Source organism: Microcaecilia unicolor, chromosome 7 (assembly GCF_901765095.1).
Source record: "Microcaecilia unicolor chromosome 7, aMicUni1.1, whole genome shotgun sequence".
NCBI classification, from domain to species: domain Eukaryota; kingdom Metazoa; phylum Chordata; class Amphibia; order Gymnophiona; family Siphonopidae; genus Microcaecilia; species Microcaecilia unicolor.
The window spans coordinates 116683742-116709689 of NC_044037.1; the positions used below are offsets into that span (position 1 = coordinate 116683742).

At 46.0% G+C, this 25948-nt stretch overlaps 1 protein-coding gene across 1 annotated transcript in view; it reads left to right on the forward strand.

The window, feature by feature from the left end:
- Window positions 1–25948, forward strand: part of FBRS (fibrosin) — a 592459-nt gene that overhangs the window by 108938 nt on the left and 457573 nt on the right. The gene's annotated exons all lie outside the window — the stretch shown is intronic.

Here is a 25948-nt window from a genome sequence, read left to right on the forward strand (position 1 = left end):
AATGTTATCGTCAGTTTATTTAAAATTCATTTTCTCATAACCAATTAAATATGTAAAATATTCCTGTTTTGACTGTTTGACATCATTCATAATTATGGCATAGCATGTAAATGTCACAAATTGAATGCAGTGAAAAACAGGTTCAGGCTTTCTAGCAAACCTAGGCCTGTAAAATCATAGGATCTCTCAGACCTGATATTTCACTGAAGAAATGTGACAGCCTGATTAAGCTAATGAAGCTTGGCAGAGTTACAAAAAAACTGTGTTCTTATATCCACTGAATCCCGGGTGTCCTTCTGATTATGGAGCATGTAAGTACTCAGACTGGGTAAAACAGTCTAGGAAGATGCGAGGTCAGAGTAATTAATCATGTAGTGGGAACACGCAATTATTTACAAGCATAATTAACTTTATCCCCTTCTAAAAGGGTTCTGTGTCATAGCCTTACCAAGCACCTACATTACCTTTTTAGACTGAGTAGTTCTTTTGTATATCAAGCGGGTTGCTGAATTTGTTGCTCACTTCCTCTTTTCAAAGGGGCAATTTCTTCTAAAATCTGGAAACAAATCTGGTTCCAATCCAGTAGTGTTAGCTCTCCAGCTACCTTCAGATCTGTTAAAACAGAATCAACTTTAGCCCAAAAATCCTTTTCATTAACTATACTACGTGACCAGTACTTTTTTTTTTGTTTGAAATTTGCAATTATACAATTAATTTCATAAAATCAAAGCAAGAATGAGTATATCACACAGTAATCAAAGCTGAGTTTTACAAGCAACACTATACACTACTAAGTAGCAAGTGAAAGAAAATGATCTAATGTTTTCAATTTTCTAAGACCGACAGGTGGTCCTAAAGAGGAATAAGAAACTGTTCATATTTCTTGTACAGTAAATCCAATTCCACCAAAGATATACATTAACTTGAGAATTATTCTTCCAATGTGAGATTATTAATTTTAATACAACTGATATTAAGAAGTGAAACAGTAGTATATCCTCTCTTGAAAGAAAAAATGGAATACAAATAGACTTCCTGATAACAAACTTTGGTAAAAAAGATGCTTGAAAGCCAAAATTTCAGTTATCTTAGCCCAAACATCAGACCAAAACAAAAGTAAATTAGGACATTCAAGCAACAAATGAATGAGTTCCTTTATATTTTTTTGCATGACCAGCATAGGTCAAGATTTGAGGAGCCAGATAACTTACTTTCCATATCATCATGCTGATCAATCCATAGACTGGTGGGTTGTGTCCATCTACCAGCAGGTGGAGATAGAGAGCAATCCTTTTGCCTCCCTATATGTGGTCATGTGCTGCCGGAAACTCCTCAGTATGTTCTCTATCTCAGCAGGTGGTGGTCACACACAGCAGCAGCTCTGGCTAGGCCTCCAAGCCTAATTTTTAGGTTTTGTTGAGTGCCTGGGGTTGAGGGCTCTTCTTGAGCAAGTGCAAACCTGGTGGCGCCAGGTCCCTCCTTTTCTCCCCCCTCCGGCTGGCTCCGTTAAAAAAAAAAAAAAAAAAAAAAAAAATTTTGGACGTCCTTAAGGGCGTTTATGTCAACGTTTATTTAAACGTTTATTGCAGCTACTCACTGGGACACCAGGTCGTTACAGCTCGGAGCGAGAAGCAGGTAATTTTTACCTTTTTATAGCGGGCAGGGGGTTCCCCGATTGATCTCCACGTGGCCTATGGCGTCGGAGGGCGAGGGCGCGAAGAATCGCTCCCCGGACCGTGTGTGCGCTTCTAGCGGGGATGCGGGGGTTTTAAAGTCTGATTCGCCCTTGTTGGGTGTCAGTTTGGAGGCCGGTCAGTGTCCCGGGTCTTCCTCCGGCGCGGCGGTTTTTCCCGCCATAAACACCCATCCCCCGCTGCTCGCCTCCGCCATCTTGGCCGGCCACTCTGCTCGGACGGCTTCTTCTTGGGCCGCCCTTGAGCTGGGAGACGTTCATGCCATGGCCGCCCTTGATTTGGGCGACGGCAAAAAAGCGGCTAGTTAAGCTCCGTTCTTCCCGCGCGGCTCCTTCGCGGAGTGTCGCGCCAGACGCCATCTTGGATGCGCAGCATGTTGCTCCCCCGCTCTTGCGAGCGCCGGTTGAGGGTGCGTCTAGGGCTGTGGCCCAGGCTGCTGAAATACACAGTCTGGGGGGTTTCTCCCCCGAGTTTATTTTGCTGCTGCATCAGGCCTTCCTTATGCAAAACGCTGCCCCTTCTCCCTTGTCCGATAACGGTGTTGAGGCCCCCGGAAGTAAACGCCCTCGGGTGGATTCCCAGGCCTTAGAGGACGCTGTTTCCTCTGATGTAGATGAGGGCAGCGTATCTGAGTTCTCCCAACGGTCCTTTGGGGATTCCTTGGAGGAGACGGATTCCCGCTCGGATGGAGCGGATGACCCCTCTGCAGCGCGGATCTTTCGCTCAGAGGATTTGCCCAACCTGTTACTGCAGGCCATGAGCATTTTGAAGATTTCCTAGTCAGAGGACGTCTCTCCCTCAGCCCCTGTTGGCTTTGCCATTATGCTGGGGACGAAGCGCCCGCCTAGAACCTTCCACGTGCATGATACCATGCACACCTTAATTTCGGCTCAATGGGATGTCCCGGAAGCGAGCCTCAAAGTGGCTAGGGCTATGTCCCGCCTCTATCCTTTGCCTGAAAGTGAACGTGAGGCCTTTATTTGGCCTACCGTGGATTCTTTAATCACTGCGGTGACTAAGAAAACGGCGTTGCCGGTGGAAGGTGGCACGGCCCTAAAGGACGCCCAAGACAGAAGATTGGAAGCGGCTTTAAGGTTGTCCTTCGAGGCGGCTGCCTTAAGTTTGCAGGCCTCAGTTTGCGGCTCCTATGTGGCCAGGGCGTGCCTGACGATTGTGCAGCGGGCTTCCCCCTCGGGTCCTTCCTTGAGGGCTGACTGGCCGGCCCTGCAATCGGGCTTGGCTTATTTGGCAGACTTACTGTATGATGTCTTGAGAGCCTCGGCTAAAGGTATGGCTCAGACAGTCTCTGCGCGGCGCTGGCTTTGGCTGAAACATTGGTCTGCGGACCACGCCTCTAAGTCCCGCCTGGCTAAGTTGCCTTTTAAAGGCAAGCTGCTCTTTGGGGTCGAGCTGGACAAAATCGTGACCGATCTCGGCACGTCTAAGGGCAAGAGGTTACCAGAGGTCAGGGCTCGGGCCAGTGCTCGCCCCGGTATCTCCAGAGGACGGTTTCAAGAAGCCCGTCGGTACTGCCCGGGCAAGTCGGGCTCCTCTGCCCCCTCTTCCTTCAAAAGGAACTTCTCCCCCAAGCAGCATTCCTTTCGCAGAGACCGCCGTCCCGGAGGTACGCCCTCCGGTCCTCCCCCAGGGTCTCGTACCCAATGACGGGGTCCTGGTCCATGGCCCAGTGCAGATTGGAAGACGCCTGTCCTCGTTTCTGGGCGAGTGGACCAAAGTAACTTCAGACGCTTGGGTGCTGGGAGTCATCAGAGGCGGCTACAAGTTAGAGTTCTGCCGACCCTTAAGAGACGGGGTTGTACTCTCTCCCTGCAAGTCTCCAGTCAAAGCTGTGGCAGTGCAGCAGACCTTGGACAACCTGATCTGCCTGGGTGCGGTCGTTCCGGTGCCAGAAAATCAGATTGGCAAGGGACGTTACTCCATTTACTTTGTGGTACCAAAGAAAGGAGGTTCTCTCCGGCCTATCCTCGACCTCAAAGGGGTCAATCGGGCCTTGAAAGTGCGGCATTTCGCATGGAGACTCTCCGCTCTGTTATAGCGGCAGTGAAGGCAGGAGAGTTCTTGGCTTCCCTGGACATCAAGGAAGCGTACCTGTATATTCCCATCTGGCCTCCTCATCAACGCTTTCTGCGTTTTGCAGTCCTGGGCCGACACTTCCAGTTCAGAGCCCTCCCTTTCGGGTTGGCTACTGCTCCGCAGACCTTCTCCAAAGTAATGGTGGTCATCGCGGCCTTCCTGCGAAAGGAAGGAGTACGTCCATCCTTATCTGGACGACTGGTTGATCCGAGCCCCCTCTTATGCAGAGTGCGGCAAAGCTGTGGACCGGGTGGTTGCTCTTTTGAGCTCCCTGGGGTGGATCATCAACTGGGAGAAGAGCCAGCTGCGCCCGACTCAGTCCCTGGAGTATCTGGGAGTTCGATTCGACACCCAAGTGGGCAGAGTGTTCCTGCCAGACAATCGGATTGTCAAGCTTCAGGCTCAGGTGGACCAGTTCCTAGTAGCCTCTCCTCTTCGGGCTTGGGACTATGTGCAGCTGTTGGGCTCTATGTCGGCCACGATGGAAGTAGTGCCCTGGGCCAGGGCTCATATGAGACCACTACAACACTCTCTGCTGCAGCGCTGGACTCCGATGTCGGAGGATTATGCTGTGCGCCTTCCCTTGGACCCAGCAGTGCGCAAGGCGCTGAGCTGGTGGATGCAGACAGACAAGTTGTCTGCAGGAATGCCTCTGGTGACCCCAGAGTGGATTGTCGTCACGACGGACGCCTCTTTGTCGGGCTGGGGAGCCCACTGCTTGGGAAGGACAGCGCAGGGGCTCTGGTCTCCTGCAGAGGCAAAGTGGTCTATCAACCTCCTGGAACTCAGAGCCATTCGGTTGGCGCTTTTGGAGTTCATCCCGGTACTGGCGTTGAAGCCAGTACGGGTCCTGTCGGACAATGCCACGGCTATGGCCTATGTCAACCGCCAGGGAGGTACCAAGAGCGCCCCTCTAGCCAAGGAGGCCATGAATCTATGCCAGTGGGCGGAAGCGAACCTGGAACAGCTGTCAGCGGCCCACATTGCGGGAGTCATGAATGTCAAGGCGGACTTTCTCAGTCGCCATACCTTGGAGCCCGGAGAGTGGCAGCTATCTGCTCAGGCGTTCTTGGACATCACGAAGCGCTGGGGCCAGCCGAGCCTAGATCTGATGGCGTCATCGGCCAATTGCCAAGTGCCGCGCTTTTTCAGCAGAGGACGGGACCCTCGATCCCTGGGAGTAGATGCTCTTCTCCAACAGTGGCCGACACAAGAGCTTCTCTATGTGTTCCCGCCCTGGCCCATGTTGGGCAGGGTGCTAGACCGGGTGGCAAAGCATCCGGGCCGGATAATCCTGGTGGGTCCGGACTGGCCCAGACGTCCCTGGTATGCGGACTTGATCAGGCTCTCAGTCGACGATCCTCTGCGGCTGCCAGTGGAGCAGGGCCTGTTACATCAGGGTCCCGTGGTGATGGAGGATCCCTCCCCCTTTGGTCTTACGGCCTGGCTATTGAGCGGCAGCGTCTGAGAAAGAAAGGCTTCTCAGACAAGGTCATCGCCACTATGCTGAGAGCGAGGAAGCGCTCTACTTCTACTGCTTACGCCAGGGTTTGGCGTATCTTTGCAGCGTGGTGTGAAGCAGGCTCACTTTCTCCCTTCACTGCTCCAATTTCTTAAGTGTTGGCGTTCCTGCAAGAAGGTCTGGAGAAAGGCCTGTCGCTCAGTTCCCTTAAAGTCCAGGTAGCGGCCCTGGCTTGCTTCAAGGGCCGCCTGAAGGGTGCTTCCCTGGCTTCGCAGCCAGATGTGGTGCGCTTTCTCAAGGGAGTTAATCACCTGCGCCCTCCTCTGCACTCAGTGGTGCCTGCATGGAATCTCAACCTGGTGCTAAGAGCCTTGCAGAAGCCGCCTTTTGAACCCTTGTCGAGGGTATCTCTGAAAGACCTGACGTTGAAAGCAGTCTTTTTGGTGGCTATCACTTCAGCCAGAAGAGTTTCCGAGCTCCAGGCGCTCTCATGTAGAGAGCCTTTTCTGCAGTTCACTGAGGCAGGAGTGACTATTCGCACAGTGCCTTCCTTCCTGCCCAAGATTGTTTCTCGCTTCCATGTGAATCAGCAGCTCTGTCTCCCTTCCTTTCGTAGGGAGGACTACCCAGAGGAATACTCTGCTCTCAAATATCTGGATGTGAGACGTGTCATCATCAGATACTTGGAAGTGACCAATGATTTCCGGAAATCGGATCATCTGTTTGTCCTGTTTGCAGGTCCTCGTAAGGGTCTGCAGGCTGCTAAGCCTACAGTGGCAAGATGGGTCAAGGAAGCCATTGCAGCGGCTTATGTGGCCGCGGGGAAGGTGCCGCCTATCCAGCTGAAGGCTCACTCCACTAGAGCTCAGGCGGCCTCGATGGCAGAGGCCGGGTCCGTCTCCTTGGAAGAGATTTGCAAGGCGGCAACTTGGGCTTCGGCCCATACCTTCTCCAGGCATTACCGCTTGACTGTGGCTGCTCGGGCGGAGGCCCGGTTTGGAGCTTCAGTGTTGCGGTCAGGGATTTCAATGTCCCGCCCTGGGTGAGTACTGCTTCGGTACATCCCACCAGTCTATGGATTGATCAGCATGATGATATGGAAGGTAAAATTATGTATCATACCTGATAATTTTCTTTCCATTAATCATAGCTGATCAATCCATAGCCCCTCCCAGATATCTGTACTGTTTATATTCTGGTTGCATTTCAGGTTCAAGTTTAGTCTTCAGTTCCTGTTCAGGAGGACTTCGTGTTCAAGTTTTTCAATGAATTCTTCAAGAGTTGAGACGAATTTGTGTTACAGTGAGCTGCTGCATTCCTCTCCCTTCCGTTTTACGGGGCTGGATTGAGACTTAAATTCTGCCGGCGCTCCCTCCCGCTTCGTGCGGCAGTAGGGCAGCTTTGTACCCCTCCCGCTTCGGCGGTGTTAGGGTCAGTCAGCTCCTGTTGCGGTTGCAGGATAAGCCAGATCCCCCCGCATCGGCGGGTGTGGTGTCCCTCCCCCGCTCCGCGGGGATGAGCTGGACGGATTCCCCTCCCCCACTTGTGTGGGGATGAGCTGGGTTAATTCCCCTCCCCCGTTTCGGCGGTGGTGAGCTGGGCAGAGTGTCCCTTTGTGGGTGTAATTCTCTAAGTGCTGAGTCCTGCGGATGGAGCTTGGATATCGACATACTGAGGAGTTTCCGGCAGCACATGACCACATATAGGGAGGCAAAAGGATTGCTCTCTATCTCCACCTGCTGGTAGATGGACACAACCCACCAGTCTATGGATTGATCAGCTATGATTAATGGAAAGAAAATTATCAGGTATGATACATAAGTTTACCTTTCCTAGGAGTCCAAAGGGCCCTGTGATACATATGTTATGTGACCAGTACTTTTGTCTCCTATGTGAGGTTCAAACCCTCTTATTTTCTTGGCGGTGTAAAATAAATCATAAGCCAAAATGATCTAACCATGCAGTTGGGTCCCATATAGGATCTGTAATAAACTTTCACAATCTACATCTGTAAGCGAAAAGGTCTAAACAATGACCTTTATTATGGGTTGAGCTAGTCTCATGCTAACTAAAGTCAAGCAGTTGCAAGAAATCAAGTAACTGTCTGACCCTAGAATCGGCTTGAGTTTTCTAGATGTAGATTAATATCTTCCAGTAACATTATATTGTTACTATCTACACATACATAAGTAATGAAGTTAATAAAATCTGTCCTGATTCCACAAATTTGGAAGACAGTAAATGTCTAAATTGTTTCTGTAGTTTCATCTTGTAATGTACAAGCTAAAATTTGCAAAGCTGAAGATGTAAAATGAGAACAAAAATGTACCTTATGCAATTGAGCAGTGGTTCCCAAATCTTGTCCTAGAGGCATCCCAGCCAAGTGCCAGTCAGGTTTTCAGGATACCCACAATGAATATTCATGAGAGAGATTTGCATGCACCTCTTCTACTGCATGCAAATCTATCTCATGAATGTTCAGTTTGGGTCTCCTGAAAACCTGACTGGCTGGAGTACCTCCAGGACCAGGTTTAGGAACCACTGCAATAGAGCAGCCCCCCCTTCTTTCTCTGGTTAAATGCTTACGTTCTTATGTTCATTCCATTTAATTTTATAAATGGAGGAGCATTCTAGGGCAAGTCAGTATGTGGCGATGAGCCATCTCTCAAGGGATTGTCCTTAAAATCACTTATCTGGTAGGGAAAAATAACTGTAGCAGACAGCCATATTCAGGAATCACTGTGGCTGCATGACTCTGGCTCAGTCTTTTACCAGGAAGATCTTTCATGAGTGGGCCACCCCCTTGGTGTATCTTTTTGCACTCACCACAGCATTGAAGCCTCTCAGTTATGCAGGCTAGCATCAGATACCTTTCTCCTTAATTGGGAAAGGGGTCTTCTGTATGTGCTGAGGCTGGCTGAAGATGACACGCGGAGGTTTCTGGTGCCTCGGGGATGCACACTCGGGTGGCAGAGTCCCTCCTCCCCTATCTCCCTGTTCATTTTGTTATGTCTGTTCCTACAGCATGTTGGAGAAGCTGCGTCAATGCTCCATTAGCGACACAGGCTCACGGCTGCTGGCACTTGTAAGGTTTTACAGCATCGGAGAACGCAGGTCCATCAGGTGTGGTTGATATAGGGGCTCGTTGTGTGGATACTCTTTGGAACAGGGAACTGGAGTCAGGATGGACCCAATTTTGTTGGGAACTTCTTCCATTTTAGACCAGCAGACTCTTTCTGGGCAGCGTGCGGCACAGCGCTCTCAGCAGGTGCAGTTAGTGACAGCTGGGCTGAGGAGTTTGCAGGGAGGTCTCTCAGAAGGGGAGTTTCCTCCAGAATTTATTTTGCAAGTGTACAAAGCATTTTTGTAACAGAAATCTGCTCCCCTGGCTGGTGTGGCCTCTGATCCGTGTAAGGGGGCTGGGACTGGGGTCAAGAGATGCAGGGTTTCCTGGGAAAATCAGGAGTTCGCTCTGGGGGCTGAGACATAATCCCTTGGAGGGGTTCTAGAGGATGTGGACTTATAGGTCAGAGAATGTGTGGGGGAGGAAGATGCCTTTACTTCCCCAGAAGAATTGTCTCTGGGGGAGAACCATTCATTGACAAGGGTCTTCCATAAAGAAGATTTACAGGAGCTTATTACACAGGTATCTTCTACTTTGAATTTTGAGGAAGTTCAGGAGGTGTCAGTTCAGTATAAGGTGGACCCCTTGGTTAAGGGGGTGCAAAAGTCGGGCAGATCCTTCCCTATGCATCAGGACATCAGGGACATTGTTCAGGCACAGTGGGAGGTTCCAGATGCCCAGATGCACCTTTTTGCTTGGCTTGTTCTATGGTTCGACTGTATTCTGTGCCAGAGCGGAATAAAGACTGGCTCAAGCCCCCCAGTAGTGGATGCAGTGGTTTTGGCGGTGACTAAGAAGAATACAGTGCTGGTGGATGGTGACACTGCTGTCAGAGACCATGAGGTTCATCGTACAGAGACTCTTTTTAAAACATTGTTGATAATCTGTCTTGGTGGAGCAGGCAGCCATCTCTGGGGCGTTGGTGGCAAGGGTGTGCTTCCATGGTCAAAAAGTGCTGGACAGAGACTCGGATGATTTTTCCTTGGTAGATCAGGAAATAGCTAGGATTGAGATGTGTTCAGCGTTCTTGTCAGATGCTCTTTATGACTTGCTGCGGGCAGCAATGAAGTCCATGGCCTTACGAGTAGCGGCACGGCAGACCCTCTGGCTTCACAGCTGGTCGGCGGATGTAGCTTCGAAGTCCAAGTTGAATAAGTTCCCCTTTAGGGGACTGCTGTTTGGAGACGTATTGGAGAAATTTGTAAAAAGTTGAGGGGACTCGGCTGAAACCCTTTAGTTGGGGAATGTTGGCCTTTAGAGGACAGGGATGTGATTCCAGGCATTTTCAAGCTGCCAGTGGAGCTATCTTCCAAATGTCCCGTTATTACCAATGTATGCAGCCCTTTTGTGGGGGCAGGCACGGAGGACACGACGGTGGATTTGCTTCTCAAGCTTAGTCGTCCCATGCAGTGAAAGTTTACGGGCCCATCCTCATGTCTCGGTAGGCGCCAGGTTGAGAGATTTCTTTGGAACGTGGGTCCAAATCGCTTTAGACCGATGAGTCTTCGATCTTTTGTGAAGGGTACACTCTCGAGTTCGCTGCCTCTTTGCCGGTCAGGCTTTTTTTTTTTTAAAAGTAGAGTCCTTGTATCGCTCCAGGGTAAAAGTTATGGTGGTCAGAGAAACCCTGGACAGGCTAGTTAGTCTACAGGCGATTTGCCCAGTTCCGGAGCTAGAGCGGGGCACAGGCAGGTAGTTCCAAAGAAGGAAGGTTCCTATCATCCCATTCTGGATCTTTTTTTGGTTCTCACCTTTCTGCATGGAAACCTTGTGGGTGGTTATTGCGGTCGTGCATTCTGGAGAATTTCTCATGGTTCTAGATTTGACGGAGGCCTATTTGCACATTCCCATTCAACAGGCATACCAGCGGTTTCTCCGCTTCTTTGTTTTGGGTCAGCATTTTCAGTTTTGTGTAGTACTGTTCAGCCTGGTGACAGCCCCGAGGCGCTTACCAAGATTATGGTGGTGGTGGTAGCGGCTGCCCTTCGCAAACAGGGCATTCTACATAGTAACATAACATAGTAACATAGTAAATGACGGCAGATAAAGACCTATATGGTCCATCCAGTCTGCCCAACAAGATAAACTCATTTTACATGGTATGTGATACTTTATATGTGCATTCTAGTTCATCCTTATCTAGACGATTGGTTGATTTGTGCAAAGTTGCGTCAGGAAATTTGTCAAGCGAAGGCACAGGCGGTGCTGTTGGAGTCTTTAGGTTGGATGATCAATTCGCTCACGAGCCGTTTGATTCCAACACAGACCTTGGAATATCTGGGGGTCACATTCGACATACTTCAGGAAAGGGTGTTTCTCCTGTCGTCATGCATCTTCAAGCTACAGAATCAAGTTCGGGACCTTATGGATCATAGAGCCCTTTGCGCTCAGGACTATCTTCAGGTACTGGGATCAATGGCGGCGGCCATAGACAAGGTGCAGTGGGTCAGGGCTCACATGCAGTCTCCAGAGGAGTCTTCTGTTCTGGTGGTCACTTTAGTCAGACTCCTTTGCCAGCGGTGATGTATCAGGATCTGCGGTGGTGGCTCCAGACCAACAACTTATTGAAGGGCGTACCACTGGACCCCCAATGTTGGATGGAGGTGACCACAGATGCCAGTCTCAGGGGCTTGGGAGCTCTCTGTATGGGTTAGCTGGTGCAAGGTTGGTGGTCTGTGGAGGAAGCGAATTACTCCATCAGTCTTTTGGAGACCAGAGCAATTCGCCTGTCATTGAGAGAGTTTTTTGCAACCTCCTAGAGGGAAAAGTGGTACTTGTATTATTGGACAGTGTTATGGCAGTGGCATACATCAATTGTTAGGGTGGCACAGAGTCCCAGGTTGGCAGAGGAGGTGGTGGCACTCCTAGTGTGGGTGGAAAGTCACCTTAAGGATCTATCAGCCTCACTTGTAGCTGGAGTTCTCAATGTACAGGCAGATTTCCTCAATTTGCAGGCACTGGATCTGGGAGAATGGTCCCTCAGCTCCGAAGCGTTCGAGGTGATAATCCACAGGTGGGGCTGGCTGGTGATGGACTTAATGGCAACTCGGTGAAATGCCAAGGCTCTGTGTTTCTTCAGTCGAAGAAAGGAATGGAACTCTGAAGACTTAGATGCTCTTCTTTGTCCATGGCCAGTGGACCTTCTTGTACGTGTTTCCTCTCTGGCTTCTGTTGGGTCAAGTCATTCAAAGGATGGAAAGGCATGTGGGTCTTGTGATCCTGGTGGCTCCGGATTGGTCGAGGTACCCATGGTATGCAGATCTCAGGCGTTTTGTAGTAATTCCCGAGTTGCGGCTTCCAGAGTTGGTCGGCCTTCTGTCCCAGGGACTGGTACTCATGCTGAACCCGACTCTATTTTTGTCTTATGGCTTGGCTCTTGAGAGGGCCCGGTTAAGGAAGAGCAGTTATACGGCTGATGTGATTGGTTCAGTGCTGCATTCTCGCCATCGATATGCTTCTTTAGCGTATGTCCGCGTCTGGAGGATCCTTGAGGACTGCTGTGGTGATCGTGGGATCGCTCTGTTGCATGCTACTGTACTGCAGGTCCTGGATTTTCTGCAGGAGGGATTGGCCATAGCTTCCCTGAAGGTTCAGATAGCTGCTGCATTGGCTTGTTTTCGGGGGCATGTCAAGGGCAAGCCTTTGGCCAGTCATCTGGATGTGGTTAGGTTTCTGAGAGGTGTAAATATCTTGCACTCTCCTAGGCTGGCTCCCTTTCTGTCTTGAGATATTAATCTGGTCCTCTAGGTCCTTATTTGTCTTCCCTTTGTGCTGTTGGCTTCAGTCTCCATCAAGGACCTTACTTGAAAATCTGTCTTATTGGTCGCCATTTTGTCAGAATTACAGGCGCTATCGTGCAGAGCTCCTTTTTTGGACTTCCTGGCGGATCATGTGGTATTGAGACTAATTCCATTGTTTGTTCTGAAGGATTTGTTGTCCTTTCATGTGAATCACTCTGGTCATTCCGACTCTTGGTTCTTCTAAGGTGTCGGAGGAGCAGCGAGCGTTGCATAAGTTGGATGTTTGGAGAGTTCTTCAGGGGTATGTACGGCAAACGGAGGAGTTTCACCGGTCAGACCGCCTTTTTGTTTTGCTAGGTGGCGGTCGTAAGAGTTTGGCAGCTTCAAAGTATACTTTAGCCAGGTGGATTAAAGAGGCGATTAGTTTAGCCTATATCCTGAAAGGCAGGATGGATCTGGATGGAATTAAGGCTTATTCTACTAGAGGGCAGGCTACGTCCTGGGCAGGGATTTATTTGGTTTCTCCAGTACATTTAGAAGGAGGCTACCTGGTATTCCCTGCAATTGTTTGTACGACAGAGTGGATGTCCAGGTGCGTTGGGACACTGCTTTTGGTCAATGGTTTCTATTGGCGAAGCTAGTATGGTTTCTTTTTTTTTTATTGACTGCTTAGGTACTTCCCACAAGTCATGCTGGGCCAGTCCAGAGGGACGTTAAGGAAGGAGAAATTAGGTCCTACCTGCTAATTTGATTTTCTTCAATCCCTCCAGACTAGTACAGCTCCCTCCCTGTGCAGATGCTGATTGTTTCGTTGGGGTTGTTTTGCAGTTTGTTCTATGAAGGATACTTTGTCCTTGTCTCTGTGGGGGACAGTTTTTATAAGGTGTTTAAAAAAAGAAAACCCCCCAAAAAGGTCAGTTTGTATTGATCGAGTGCCAGAATACTTTTGCTCTGTTAATATCCGTGGCTGTAGAGTCCACTGGTGCACAGATGCTTGCTTTCTTCTTTCTTACTGATATACTGAGGCTTGAAAGGGCTGAGCTGGGCTCTTATTGGCCATCTCAAATTTCAGTGTTCTCAGTCTCCACCTGCTGGGAGGCATGCACAACCCACAAGTCATGCTGTGCCGGCCCGGAGGGACTAAAGGAATGCAAATTAGCAGGTAGGACCTAATTTCTCCTTATACACCTGTAGCAGGTGTTCTCCGAGGACAGCACAACAAATGTTTTTACTTCCTTGCCCACCTTCCCTTGCAGTTATATTAGCCTGACCTGATCCCACATGACAGTGGTGGGTGGGAAGACTTGAGCAAGCACAGCCAGGTACTTCCAAAGGTTTCTAGAAAATAATGCTGGGGAGCATCTCTATGTATTTGGTTCTCGGTGATGTCACTAATATTTATCCTGCTGTCCTTGAAGAGCACCTGCTATATGAGTAACTTTGCTTTACAGCCCTCAGAATAAAGTCCACAATATAGGGTGGAGCAGCCAAAGGGGAGTATAGTTTAAAAAAGAAAAGTAAAAGAGAAAAAGTAAACGGTGATTGTTAATTGGACAATCCAAATGCAGACATTTAACAATGAACACAGAAGATAGAAATGCTTGATGTTTCCTTACAGGGAAGGATGAAACAGGGCACATATAACACAAAAACTATGACAAATGTGATGGTTCAAAATATGCACAACTTCATGTTATCAAACAAAATTGCACATTGTACAAGGAAATTTCAAGTGGAATTTGGCCCCAGTTTGTTGTACCTCTGATTTAAAATCAAAACTTTTCTCCTTTTCTGTATGGTCCATCTACAAATGCCCCTTCCAAAACTTTTGCCTATGCCTTGAAAAGCAACTTTTCAATTAAGTCCCAATTCAGTACTATAGCAAATGAAACAATCATACCAACTAAACCTTGCTCTCCATTGGTAGAACTAACTAGTGAATCCAACATCAGAGTTGTCTTCTACCTGAACACCCTCTCTGTAGATAGGAACATAGTAATGCAGGGCTTACTTCTATTGAAGTCTTCCATTAAAACCATCCACTGTGTTTTGGGACCTCGCTGTTATTCTAACCTAAGTGACTAGATTGGAATGCCTTATTTTAGACCTTAGTGACTGATCCATCAGTTTTTCAACAATAGGGTGGTTCTGTATATGCATCCAAAGTTCCTTCCTAAGGTAATATCTATTTTCGGCTTATCCAGTCGTCCTATCAGCATTTTTCCCTAGTCACATGCTCACAATAGTAAATGTGTCTTACACACTTTGGATTGTAAACCAGCTGTAAGACTCCTTCTCAAGAGAGTATATTGCTTATAAAATTATATCTAATTTTACGATATCTAAAAGTCATAGATGGGGGAACAAAAGGAGAGAAATAAAAATATGCCTAGGTTACAGTAACATTTAATAAGAGGTAGTAAATATATGCTAAAGTACACAAGAAGGGGGGTATAAAAATACCAGACAGACAAGTGTAATTCTGCCACTCCAGGAAAGGTGAATAGTGTCTAATGTACACTAAGTTAATTAGGAATTGGGGAAAAGGCTTTTATAAAAAAAAAAAAAAAAAGGCTTTCAAGAGAGCCTTGAATATCTAAAAAGATAGTTCAAGGCAGGTTTTAGAGGGATTGAATTCCAAATGGTGCAACAGCGTCAAAGCATGATGTTTTTGCTAGGTGAAAATGTATCGTAAAGTTAGTAGGAATTACCAATAAATTTTGCTGTGGAGATTGAAGGGTACACATTGGAGAGTAAGGAATAAGAGACTGTAAAAAAAAATTATGGTAAACCAGAATGAGTTATTTGATGAATCAGTATCAAAGTTTTTAACATCAATCAAAATGTTTATTATATTTGTTAATTTTATTTGTTAAAACTTTTTACCTGCTTACAACCTAAGCAGCTTCCATAATAACATACATATTAAAAAACCCCCCAAAACAATTAGACAGAAATTACTGCCATATGCACTCTCTCCATCAATAATCAAGAAAGAGTGATCAACAAAAAACTGTTTAAATTGCAAAAAGCTGCTTAAATTGCAAAATGCTAGCTCTTAAACCTTACTGGTAAGGTAGCATATTCCACATGAGTGGTCCTGCTACTGAGTACACTGAAGCCCTTGTCACAGCATAATGCATAGTTGTAAATTTATTTATTGCATTTGTATCCCACATTTTCCCACCTCTTTGCAGGCTCAGTGTGGCTTATAATACATCATGAATAATGGAGATATGTAAAAAATAAACATTTAGTATAATATTGGGTAACATGATAATGATAAAGCATGATATTAATATAACAAGCAAATAGTAAAGACAATTCTGGGTATGTGTGAAGGAGTTCATATTTGTTGGTCTTTATGGTATGTCTTGTTAAAGAGATGGGTCTTCAATAGTTTGCGGAAGTTGGTTAGTTCATGGATCGATTTTAAGTTGCGCGGTAGTGCGTTCCAGAATTGTGTGCTCAAGTAGGAAAAGGTTGACACGTGCATTAGTTTGTATTTTAGCCCTTTACAGTTGGGGAAGTGAAGGTTAAGGAATGTGTGGGACGATGTCTTAGCATTCCTAAGTGGTAAGTCTATCAGGTCTGATATGTAGGCTGGGGCATCTCCATGAATGATTTTGTGGACCAGGGTACATATTTTGAATGTGATGCGTTCTTTAAGAGGGAGCCAATGCAGTTTTTCTCGTAGGAGTTTAGCACTCTCATATTTTGTTTTACCGAATATGAGTCCACCTGCTGTGTTCTGGGCTGTCTGAAGTTTCTTGATTTTTGTTCTTTGCAGCCAGCGTAGAGTGCGTTGCAGTAGTCTAAATGACTGAGTACCATTGATTGTACCAGGCCTCGGAAGACGGTCCTTGGGAAGAAAGGTGAAATAAATCCAAAGCTAATCTCTTAGCAAAATCAGATCTTGATGCTCTGCCAGAAAAACAGCTATTAAGTCTTCAAATACCATGGTAGTTTAACATGCAAAATTTGATAGATAATACTTTGTACTGTACCCTGTGTTTTACCGGTAACCAATTCTGTTGTTTTAGCACAGGTGTAATGTGGTCAAACTTTGAGGCTTTTACAACTAATCTTGCTGCAGCATTCTGTATAATTTGTAATGCCTTAATCCTGTAGTCTGGAACACTCAAAGGGTATTACAATAATCTGTTTTTGACAACACCATAGTTTATATCATACTCCTAAAATCAATTCGACATAACATAGGCCTCAATCTAAACAGCAAACACAGATGATGAAAAGCTGACTGAATTACATGCACAATCTGTCACTTTATTGTAAGCTGAGTATCCAAAATTACACCCAGTAATTCTTTATCTCCTCTTTTCACGTGTACATCAATTTCACCTACGTGAATAATCTGAGGCCAACAATTGTGTATCACCCTCCCCACAATCCTAATTTGTCTTCTCTACATTCAAAGCAAGTTTATTCGATGTCATCCATTTATGTCTTAATCATATGTGCTTTAATTTGCACAGACAGTTCCTCTCCCTGTGATATTATCAGGAAAAAGAACTGAACGTCGTCTGCATATAAATGATACTCCAAACCCAACAAACAAAAACCTTGCACAAGAAAGCCATATAGATGTTAAACAGGAGTGCAGATAAAGCAGAACCTTCTGGCACCCCTCTCCATAAGGAGATAGTTTTTGACATCCCACCTCCACTCTGAACACAGCTAGTGTTCCATTATTAATAACGGAGTGACACTATCAAACTTTGTGCCATGATTCAGAAGCTTTGAAACTATCTCCAGGTGGTTGAGTGCTCACCATTTGGTCCTCAGTCCCTCAAAGACTGTCGCCTGTTGGTTTACTCCTTGCCCTCATCAAATCTTTGACCTTAACTCTTGATGGATTGCCTCTTACTCTTGTGAAGCAATTTAAATATCTGCCTGTGGTCCTGACAGCCACCTTACATTGGATGGACAAATCAGTCCCTTGGTGAGAACATGTTTTCTGGCCTTGCATAGTTTCTTCTAGTTCAATACTATCTGGATGAATCTGTTGACTCTCTTCCATATCCTCATTGCCTCTAGGTTTGACTACTGCAATGCACTTTACTCTGGAGTTAGTGCATTGTTCCTTCTAAGCTGTGCATATGTGAGAAACTCATGGATCAGAAAGGGAGCAAAAATGCCTAGCAACTGGCATGCCCAAAATTTTGCTGGCTTTCTTTGTTGTGAGCATAGGCTATACTGCACACATCCAGTCGGACTGAAAAGTTGCGCACAAAATGTTTTCATGCACACATAGGCCAGCAAAAATTAAAGAGAACATTGATTATGGGTACTTTATTGAAGCACCTTCAAACTGTTTAAAATATGGCTATATGGCTACTCTGTTATGACAGTTGGTTTGACCATGTACCCCACCCACCGAAAAAAAAAAAAAAAAAAAGAAATCTTATTTGGCACCACTGGCTTCCATTAGTTTTTGCATTCAATTTATAGTACTGGTTCTGATGCACAAAGTTGTACACTTTCAACTACATATTTGTCCTCCATGCACTAGGCATCTGTTAGAGTATCCATGAACACCATTTTTAGCTATCCCCTCTGTTTCACAGGCGCGGCTTAGTTCTGCATGCCACAGTTCCTTCTTTTTTTATTCCCTCCTCTCCCCCCACCCCCTTCCCAAATCTCTAAAATGCACTTCCTTTGTACTTGGACTTCCCTTACAAGGTTTAAGTTTGCCCTTAAGACATTCCTTTTTTCCCAAGCATATGCGGGGCATATGGATGGTGGTGAACCTTTTGGCTTCTTTTCTTGATTTTCCTTTTCTCTTTCTCAGTTTCATATTTGAATAGTGGCATTCCTTTTTCTTTTTCTCTGATGTATTGATTGATTGTAAATTGCTTTGCTTGGTACACTCCCCCCCCCCCCCCCCCCCAAAAAAAATGGTATATTAAGCTCTTTCACGTAATGCCTTGGCACAATCCCTAGGACCCACCTGGGAATAACCCTGTGAAAGGTCTGGCCCAGCACTGCCTAGGCCCGTCCTCAAGTATACCTACATTGACAAGGGGGGGGGGGGGGGGGTCTAGGGGCACCAGGGCCACAATCCCAGGGGTCCCACAGTTCTTGGGAAAAGAACCGCCCACAGACTGTGTACACAAATTGCCGGTGTTCTTAGTCCTAATACATATGTTTGTTTATTTATTGCATTTGTATCCCACATTTCCCCACCCATCGGTAGGTTCAATGTGGCTTACATAATATAAGAGAGACGGTTACAGAGAGTGGTTTCGTTGAAGTATAGTTCTTAATAAATATGATCAAAACTGGCGTGGACTATTTTTGAATATTCTGTAAGAAAGAGTTGATGGATAAGGTTAGAATCGTTGTTTTCATTTCTGAACTTATTTCGTCAATGTTTAAGTTGTTTTGGGGTGAGTAGACGCTGGAGGAAGTAGTTTCCTGAAAAGGTAAGGTTTATTTTAGGTTTTTACGGAATTTGAGGTAGTTGTTGGTGAGTTTGAGGCTTTTTTGCAGTGAGTTCCAGAGTTGGGTAACATAGTAACATAGTAGATGACGGCAGAAAAAGACCTGCACGGTCCATCCAGTCTGCCCAACAAGATAAACTCATATGTGTATACCTTACCTTGATTTGTACCTGCCTTTTTCAGGGCACAGACCGTACAAGTCTGCCCAGCAGTATTTCCCACCTCCCAACCACCAGTCCCGCCTCCCATCTCCGGCTCTGGCACAGACCATATAAGTCTGCCCTCCACTATCCTCGCCTCCCAACTACCAACCTCTCCTGGTTGGTTGAGGAATGCAGATCTCCCTATGCTTGGTTGGGCTGGATCTTCGCAGCAACTCTCTGCAGGTAGGCAGGAGTGGGAGGTGTCAGATGGGGAAGCTGATCCTAGCGCTGGTCGGCTGCTGGGGATGTCACATTGTGCCGGCGCCTCCTCCGCTCTCGTGGCCAAGAGCAGCCTCGCCACAGTGATTACTTGGTGCACCGCACGCAGCTCTGGTTCGGGACTTCAGTCCTCTTGCTTATCCCACAGTGTCGGGGGGGGAGGGGGGGGGAGCTGAGCTGCTCCCATTGGGTTCGGTTCCTGGGTGTGATGGCAGCTCAGCTGCTGCTCTTGGTTAGGGTCTAATCCCCCGGTTCGACGGCTTAGTACAGGAGCACAGCATGGTGGCTCTGGGCCAGCGCAGAACCGGGGGGAGGGGGGGGGGGCGTTGGATGTCCGGAGCACAGTCACGATCCTCCCTGTCTGCAAACCTTATTTACCTGGATGAGCATCAGATGGGTTACTAAAATACTTAGATTGTGAGCCCATTTGGTACAGAGAGTACCTGTACAGATATGTGTGTGTGAATCGCTCTGTGCCTATGTATATGCTTAAGCGGTATATCAAATGCATTAAAATAAATTAGTAATAGAACAATGAATTGTGAAAGGTTGAAACACAGCAAGCAGGAACAGGTAAAATAACAAGGATTTGATGTTGAATCTAGCCGGACACGTTTTGCTACCTAAGTAGTAGTACCTGGGGAGGTCAGGAAAAGTAACTGCTCACAGGAGTTGAACAGGGTCTCTGTGCAGAGGTCTACTTACTCCACACTCCCAACTGAGACTGGAGAGTTCTGTCACATTTTGGGTTAGGTTTTTGACTTTGGGGCCAATATTTCTACTACTACTACTTATCATTTCTATAGCGCTACTAAACTTACAGCTCTGTACACTGGAAAATGTACTCAGTATACAGGCCTATCTAATCTGTTGCCCTCTCCACCCACACCACTTACCTGCTCTGGCCTCACCCAGCTCTGGTTAAAGTAGACTAGAACCTACAACCTCCAATATTTGATCAAAGGTTCCTTACCTGCTGGGGCCACTAGTCAGCCAATTAGGGCGCAGAGCATTAGCACTCAGGATGTTTGACCAATGACGCTGCAGGTTACATTTTTCCTCAGAGGTTTGCCTTCTCTTCCTTTTGGTTATTAATAGAAATCAAACAAAATAAAACATGGACAAGAAAATAAGATGATACCTTTTTTTATTGGACATAATACATTTCTTGATTAGCTTTCGAAGGTTGCCCTTCTTCGAAAGCTAATCAAGAAATGTATTAAGTTATGTCCAATAAAAAAGGTATCATCTTATTTTCTTCTCCATGTTTTATTTTGTTTGATTTCTATTGATAACCTTTAAGAGTGGACTAACACGGCTACCACACCTCTCTTCCTTTTGGGAAATGTAGCTAAAGAAAACAGACCTCTGCTACAGCTACTGTAGTGCAAATGTCAGACACCACCTGCTGGCCAAACAAGGGAAATATGCTGAAAGGGGAAAAAGTGTTATAGGGCAGCAGTACAAATCATAAAGCATGGAATTCCCCTGTTCCACCACAAGCTCTTAAAAATATTTAAACATTAAAAACTAAAATGTCATTATTTACATAGTAAACATAGTAGATGACGGCAAAAAAAGACCTGCACGGTCCATCCAGTCTGCCCAAGAAGATGAATTCATATGTGCTACTTTTTATTTGTACTGTCCTCTTCAGTGCACAGACCGTATAAGTCTGGCCAGCCCTATCCCCGCCTCCCAACCACAAGCTCTGGCACAGACTCTATAAGTCTGCCCAGCACTATCCCCGCCGCCCAACCACCAACCCCGGCACAGACCGTATAAGTCTGCCCAGCACTAGTACCGCCTCCCAACCACCAGCCCTAGCACAGACTGTATAAGTCTGCCCAGCACTAGCCCCGCCTCCCAACCACCAGCTCTGCCACCCATTCTAGGCTAAGCTCCTGAGGATCCCTTCCTTCCTTCTGCACAGGATTCCTTTGTTTATCCCACGCATGTTTGAATTCCGTTACCGTTTTCATCTCCACCACCTCCCGCGGGAGGGCATTCCAAGCATCCATCACCCTCTCCGTGAAAAAATACTTCCTGACATTCTTCTTGAGTCTGCCCCCCTTCAATCTCATTTCATGCCCTCTTGTTCTACCGCCTTCCCATCTCTGGAAAAGGTTTGTTTGCGGATTAATACCTTTCAAATATTTGAACGTCTGTATCGTATCACCCCTGTTTCTTCTTTCCTCCAGGGCATACATGTTCAGGTCAGCAAGTCTCTGCTCATACGTCTTGGAACGCAAATCCCATACCATCCTTGTAGCTTTTCTTTGCACCGCTTCAATTCTTTTTACATCCTTAGCAAGATATGGCCTCCAAAACTGAACACAATACTCCAGGTGCGGCCTCACCAACGACTTGTACAGGGGCATCAACACCTCTTTTCTTCTGCTGGTCACACCTCTCTCTATACAGTTTAGTAACCTTCTAGCTACGGCCACCGCCTTGTCACACTGTTTCATCGCCTTCAGATCCTCAGATACTATCACCCCAAGATCCCTCTCCCCATCTGTACCTAGCAGACTCTCACCGCCTAACACATACGCCTCTCTTGGATTTCTACTCCCTAAGTGCATCACTTTGCATTTCTTCGCATTGAATTTTAATTGCCAAACCTTAGACCATTCTTCTAGCTTTTTCAGATCCTTTTTCATGTTTTCCACTCCCTCTGGGGTGTCCACTGTGTTACAAATCTTAGTATCATCCGCAAATAGGCAAACTTTACCTTCTAACCCTTCGGCAATGTCACTCTCAAATATATTGAACAGAATCGGCCCCAGCACCGATCCCTGAGGCACTCCACTACTCATCTTTCCCTCCTCCGAGCAAACTCCATTCACCACCACCCTCTGGCGCCTGTCCGTCAACCAGTTCCTAATCCAGTTCACCACTTTGGGTCCTATCTTCAGCCCATCCAGTTTATTTAAGAGCCTCCTGTGGGGAACCGTGTCAAAAGCCTTGCTGAAATCTAAGTAGATTACGTCTATAGCACGTCCACGGTTCAATTCTCCGGTCACCCAATCAAAGAATTCAATGAGATTCGTTTGGCACGATTTCCCTTTGGTAAAACCATGTTATCTCGGATCTTGCAACTCATTTTCTTCCACAAAATTCACTATCCTTTCCTTCAGCATCACTTTCATTACTTTTCCAATAATCGAAGTGAGGCTTACCGGCCTGTAGTTTCCAGCTTCTTCCCTATCACCACTTTTGTGAAGAGGGACCACCTCCGCCGTTCTCCAATCCCTCGGAACCTCTCCCATTTCTAAGGATTTATTAAACAAATCTTTAAGAGGACCCGCCAGACCCTCTCTGAGCTCCCTCAATATCCTGGGGTGGATCCCATCCGGTCCCATGGCTTTGTCCACCTTTAGTTTTTCTAGCTGTTGGTACACACTCTCTTCCGTGAACGGTGCTATATCCACTCCATTCTCAAATGAACTTTTGCCAGTCCATCGTGGTCCTTCTCCCAGATTTTCTTCAGTAAAAGCAGAACAAAAGTATCTATTTAGCAAATTTGCCTTTTCTTCATCATTTTCTACATAGCGGTTTGCAGTATCTTTTAGTCTCACAATTCCCTTTTTAGTCATTCTCCTTTCACTAATATACCTGAAGAAATTTTTGTCACCCCTCCTTACCTTTCTAGCCATTTGTTCTTCCGCTTGCGCTTTTGCCAGACGTACCTCTCTCTTGGCTTCTTTCAGTTTCCTCCGGTATTCCTCCCCGTGTTCCTCGTCTTGAGTTTTTTTGTATTTCTGGAACGCGAACTCTTTAGCCTTTATTTTGTCGGCCACTTGCTTGGAGAACCATAGCGGTTTCCTTTTTCTCTTGCTTTTATTTACTTTCCTTACATAAAGGTTTGTGGCCATATTTATAGCTTCTTTCAGCCTGAACCACTGTCCTTCCACTTCTCGTGCGTCCTCCCAGCCCATCAGCTCCTTCCTTAGGTATTCCCCCATTTAGCATGCTTGAAATCCAGGACTTTGAGTTTTGAGTGGTCACCCTCCTCTTCAGCCGTCATATCAGACCAAACCGTTTGGTCACTGCCGCCCAGGTGGGCACCCACTCGGACATTTGACACGCTATCTGCATTTGTGAGCACCAGATCCAGCGTCGCTCCCTCCCTCGTGGGTTCCATGACCATTTGTCTGAGCAGAGCACTTTGGAAAGCATCCACAATCTCTCTACTTCTTTCCAATTCCGCAGATGGAACCTTCCAATCTACATCCGGCAGATTGAAATCTCCCAGCAACAGCACCTCTCTCTTCTTTCCCAACTTTTGAATAGCTGCGATCAGGTCTCTATCTAATTCTTCCAATTGTGTTTGAGGTCTGTAGACAACACCCACGTGGACAGAGGTTCTATCATCTCTTTTTAAGGTGATCCATATCGCTTCTTCCTTACCCCAGGTCCCTGTCATTTTGGTTGCCGTGATATCATTTCTCACATATAGAGCTACTCCTCCACCTTTACGACCCTCCCTATCCTTCCTAAATAGGTTATAGCCTGGTATGTATGCATCCCATTCATGGGAACCATTGAGCCATGTCTCTGTGATTGCAACAACGTCTAAGTCTGCCTCCAACATCAGGGCTTGAAGGTCATGAACTTTGTTGCCAAGACTGCGAGCATTTGTGGTCATCACTTTCCATTTACATTTACATGTCATTATTTATTATTTTTTTATTTATACATTTAAATTATTTACAAGCCTTTACATCTTGAACAGGAAAAACAGGCATATTCTAGAAACATCAAGATCAAAAAATAATACATTTACATCTTGTATTAGACCACCAATAAAGAGGGGGAGGAACCCGTTATAAACTCAAGAGATGAGATTTAAAAAGAAAATATTTCAATAAAGGCTTAACACATATATCCGCCTTAATTATTTTCATTTCTTTCCAAATCAGATCCTAACCATTTAAATCCTGCAGTTTCATATTCTTTTTTGCTCTATAAAGTATTTTAACTGTTCTGGAAGAAATAACAAATATTTTGTTTCCAAATATTTAACATTACATTTACAAGGGTAATTCAAATTGAATGAAGCCCCTATGGCTATAGTCTCAGTTCTTAATGCAAGAAAAGCTTTTCTTCTCTCTTGGGTTTGCTTAGTCACATCGGGGAAAACCCATATTTTCCCCCCATAAAATGTTTGTAAGTTCTTTAAAGGGAAAGTGAAATGGGACTTGATATACCGCCTTTCTGTGGTATTTTGCAACTTCATTCAAAGCGGTTTACATATATTCAGGTACTTATTTTGCACCAGGGGCAATGGAGAGTTAAGTGACTTTCCCAGAGTCACAAGGAGCTGCAGTGGGAATCGAACCCAGTTCCCCAGGATCAAAGTCCGCTGCACTAACCACTAGGCTACTCCTCCACTAGCTAATCTTCTCACAGCTTCTTGATCTTGATAAAATACAAATGACAAAATTTCATTATTTAGCTTGTTTTAGAGTGCTTAAAATCAATTTATCCTAGCTTTTATAGTGCTTCACTCCTTTAAATATAAAGAGCACTTTGCTTTGCAGAATGGTGAGAAAGCTGAACATTTGTTCCTTAGCGTTTGCAACAGTTGAATCCAGGAACTGGTGGGCTGTATCTGTCTACTAGCAGGTGAAGACAGACGGCCAGCCCCTCCATCAGTCAGTATATCTATCTCCAGCAGGTGGTGGACGGCTTCTCACCAATTCTTGGATTCTGTATTGCTTGGGGTTCTCCTGGGCTAGGTAGCCAGTTGAGATGGGGTGGTTGGCTGAGGGAGCCATCTTTGGGGGCATACATGGTGAGCCAGGTCCTTGTCTCACCCCGACATACTCCTTCTCCCAGTTTATGGCATAACTGGCTTTGGCTGCTGAGATTTTCCTTCCTCACAACCAAAAACAAAAATCGGTTACTGCGGGGTGCTCTTCACCTTCGTCCTCTTTCATCGGCTTTGCTCGGCTTGGCATCTGAACCTGGTACTTTGGGCTATGCAGCTTAGTTTTTATGAGTGTGAACCACTTGCCTTGGAACGAGCTAAAGCCCTTAAAGTTTCACCTAGTTTTTATTTATTTTAATGCTGATAAGCTTGGGGCTGCTTTTTATAAGTGTACACTATCCAGTTGGCCAGCAGAGTGTATCACCTTTGCTTATGGCCAAGCAAACCTAACCTTAGAGGGTCTTGTCAAGGCATATAAAGTCCAAGCCATGGCAATGTTGGTAGCCCACCTAAGGGCGACTTATGTGGAGTAGATTTACAGGGCTGCAATATGGACTTCGGTGTGAAGTTTTGCTGTCAGCCTGCAGGTGACTTATTTCTTTAGGGTAGTTTATAGTTTATTTAAAATTTGATATACCTCCTGTACAACATAAGTTGGCTGAAGCAGTTAATAAAATAAATTGCCAGTGTGAACTCTGACTTATTAGCGGGTGTCAGCATGCTCCTACTTGGCTGGCTGATAATGTCTGTCTACACCATGATTACTACTTCCTGACAAGCCTTTTCTTTGTCTTGTTGATCTTTACCACTCCAGCATTTTGATTCCTCTCTATGGCCCTTCTATTGTCCTGATTTGGATATTTCACTGAGATCATTTTTGCTCCAAAGTCTATTCCCCTGCTGCAGTCTTGTTTTGTTCCTGTGCTAGAATAGCCTGATGAATTTTGGGACATAGCATACTGGGCTTCAGGTTCATACAGTGAAGGCCTTGTGGCCACCAACACCAGAGGGCTCAACCCAAAGAGAAGGTGGTGCCACAAGCAGAAGGCCATACCTTCTGTCCTACGGTGCTACGTCCAGTGGGGATAGTTTAGTTTGTGGACCTCTGTTAACTCTGACTTTGGATCCCTTTTATTGACAAGAAGTGTCATATTCAGACCACATTATTAATTTTGAAAGAAATTCTCTGCGCAGCAAACTTGGTAAGTCTGTCTTCCATTACATCTTTGATT